General features: G+C 31.3%; 1 long non-coding RNA gene across 1 annotated transcript; it reads right to left on the bottom strand.

Annotated features, from left to right (window-relative positions):
* Positions 1–2,289: 2,289 nt before the first annotated feature.
* Positions 2,290–3,181, bottom strand: LOC122197270 (uncharacterized). Its single transcript, XR_006190127.2, has 2 exons — positions 2,924–3,181; positions 2,290–2,810 (listed from the first exon to the last, which is right to left on the bottom strand). It is a non-coding gene; the product is annotated as an uncharacterized LOC122197270 (long non-coding RNA).
* Positions 3,182–3,425: the final 244 nt, after the last annotated feature.

Genomic DNA, 3,425 nt, shown 5'->3' with positions numbered 1-3,425 from the left:
AGCAAGAAAATGATACCCAAAACCTCGCAACGTCGTACCTGCTACAATTCGCCCTCAAAAACAAAAATATAGATGATCAACCGAGCTCTGATACCATGTCAACTAACAAGGCATAGAATGCCTAGGTTTTCTTATTATTATCAAATGAGAAGTATAAGATACAATGAAAAGAAAAGACATAATATATAGACTAGCTAACTCAGGTTTTCTAGATAATGAGCCAATATAAAACCTAATACAAAATAAAGCCTAAAATCTTATTAGGTTAACAATAAGGACTATATAACTTTTTGGGGTAAGAAAAAATGTCTAGTTTTTCAAATCGGATGTAAGTGTAATAACTTTAAACCCATACAAACTTTCATCTTCAAACCATACCGATTTTAACCAAACCGGGTTTAAGAACATATCATATCAGTTTTCAAACCGATGTTTTGTGCATCTCTAGTTGCACCCATGGGCCTTGGTTTTGTTTAAAAACACTTCTTACAAATAGTAAAATAATTAGACATGCGAAGTTAGTTTCTTTGTTACCTGTTCTAATTCTTTTGTGTATTTGTTAAATAAAAGAAATACAGTGTGTTTATGACGTTTTTTTTATAGCTTTTAACATTAAAATAAAAACTATTCAATTGATTTTTTTAGAACAAAGAGAATTATGTCCTGTCATGGTCTAAAGTTGTTTTCAAAATGATGTGTGGGTAGGAGTCCGGGGACGAGGGGTGAGATTAAAGCTTTCTCAATTATACAACTAGTATACAATAGTGGAACATTTATGTTATATATGGCCGTAAATAGACTGAACATTCAATAAATTGTTTGTGATCTATTTGACAAATAATTCGTTTATGTTTTATTTATTTATTTAATAAACGAACAAACATGAACAAGATATCTCGTTTGTTTAGTTAAATGAACGAACGTGAACATTGCTTTTGTCCGTTCATATATATATATATATATATATATATATATATATATATATATATATATATATATATATAGAGAGAGAGAGAGAGAGAGAGAGAGACATGTTTGAATGTGTTTTTTGCATAAGATTTTTTTTTTTTTTTTTGTATGTGTGTGTTTGTTTATGTTCGTCTCCATATGGTTGTTTTTTTATGTTCATTTAAGTGTGTTTTGTATTTGTTCATTTATGTTTTTTAGTATTAAATAATCTTCATTGAAGGCATTTGTATTCATTTATGTTCATTTGTGTTCATTTATCAATTAAAAGAATGAATATAAACGAACACGATCACACTTGATTTCTTAAAGAACGTAGTATTCATGTTTGTACGTTTATCGTTTAAAGTTAAACGAACCAATATGAAAAAACATCGGTTCATGTTTGTGCGCTTCGTTTATAGGTCTAATCAATTAGACAAATGGTCTTCGGATCTTGATGTATCGGATATGGTCTGGCAGGGCTGACTAAAAGATATATTGATGAAGCTAATTTGGTGGTGGGTGAGGAGGCCAAAGATGTGATAATTTGGTTCTAGTTAAAGTTAACATCTTTGCATATAAACTTTATTCGGACAAATTACCTAATAGAGCTAATTTGGACAAGAGAGGAGTGGATGCAACTTCTATTTATTTATTTATGAGAAATTAAATATCTTTCTATTTTTTGTTTTTATAAATCTTCTTACCCAATTAAATAAAAAGATGTGTCATATTTAATGTTCATTTAATGATATTTTACTATATACTTAAATGACACATGTCATCATTTAATTAGGTAGGAGGATTCGTAGGAACAAAAAATAGGAGAATATTTAATTTCTCTTTATTTATTTATTTTGTCTAGTTTGTGATTCTCACATATAGATACATTAAGTTTAAGTTTTAAAGTGGCTTAATCGATTTGGACTCAAATTGGTAGATGGTTAGACTTGGATTTCCCTCAACTTGATACGATTTGAATTAGCAAGAGATGGGCAAATAATTCGTATATGAAATGGTGCAAAGGATATGTATAGAGGCAGTTTGCTTGCAACTTATTGGAAGATTTGGTCTTTCCGAAAAAAACACGATCAAACCAATTATTCTTGCAATCGTTTAAAATATTATTATCCATTCAAAGTTTTGGTTGTTTGATACAAATTCTAAACTTAAAGTTCACTACACTGGTTGGATCCGTGTGTCGATTCATTTTATATCTTGAGGATTGAATAATATGTGATATGTATATTGCAATCGACCGATGATATCGAATTCATTTGTAATTCATTAGTTTCAAATTTTAATCACCCAAATTGGATTGGTAATTCTTAGATGATAATCAAGATCCAATAGTATCCAATTAGATTTATTCATTTCATAGATACATAATCACAAATAGTAAATCAAACATTCAGTTATCTCAATATCCATTAGATCGGTTCTTTCGGTCAAATTTTTTCTTGCTGGTTTCTTTGACTGTTTTAATGGAATCGAAGGATGATAATGAGAAGGAACAAGCTACGACATCGGTAACGATCGTATTCGGATACAATGACAACCCGAATGATCCAGAAGAAACCGAAACCATTTTATCAACAAATCAATCAAAATCCACAACGAAACGCTACAAAGGGGTTTGGAGAAAGAATGGCAGGTGGACAGCTCGGATCCGAAACCCTATCACCAATTCGCGTGTCAATTTAGGGAAATTTCATTCCTCTGATGCTGCTCTCTGTGCTTATTTCTCCAAGAAGCGCGAATTCGAGTCACAAATTAGGGCAACAAATGTTTCCAACTCGGCGATGATTGATAATCATGGATTTTTGTTGGGTGAGTTCCGTTACTTGGATCAGGATCTGCAACTAAAGTAATCACTAAATTTGGTAACTGTTTCCACTCTGATCTTTAATGTAGAGATTTAAGAATATAAAATTAGGGTTTGAAAAAAAAAAAAACTGTGGATAGTTTTGATTACTTGCATATATTGTTGGGAATACATGTCAAGAAGCCTGCTTTTGATCGGGAATTGAATATCATTCACGTATCGCTCTAGATTTCATCGCCATTTACGTGTAACTCGTAATTCCTCATCAACATAACAGAGATGCCGTTTTCATTGGAACGGGATGAAATTTCAGGCTATTTTCTTGAATTTCAATCCGTTCGCACTCAATCTCATGGTTCTAGGGTTTATTTTTTTTTTTTGTCAGATTTAAAGATTATCCGATTACTCTAGGGTGTATACTCCAATTGACGTCTTTGTCAACGAATTCTACAGCTTTTCATTACAATTCATGGTTCAATTTTCTTCATCAACACTTTTGAGTGTAAATTTAGTACAATTTTCTATTGTAATTCACTGTTTTTCATTACCCCATCTAAGTTGAGATTTCTAAATCTTTCACCAACTTTGGTAGGGGTAATGTTGTCATTCTATTAGGGTCTTTAATATCTTGGTGAGTTCTCCCATCTCTTCA

The sequence above is a fragment of the Lactuca sativa genome, chromosome 4, assembly GCF_002870075.4.
Source record: "Lactuca sativa cultivar Salinas chromosome 4, Lsat_Salinas_v11, whole genome shotgun sequence".
Classification (NCBI taxonomy): domain Eukaryota; kingdom Viridiplantae; phylum Streptophyta; class Magnoliopsida; order Asterales; family Asteraceae; genus Lactuca; species Lactuca sativa.
Note: the sequence above shows the minus strand (reverse complement) of the source record. Positions and strands in the feature narration are given on the sequence as shown.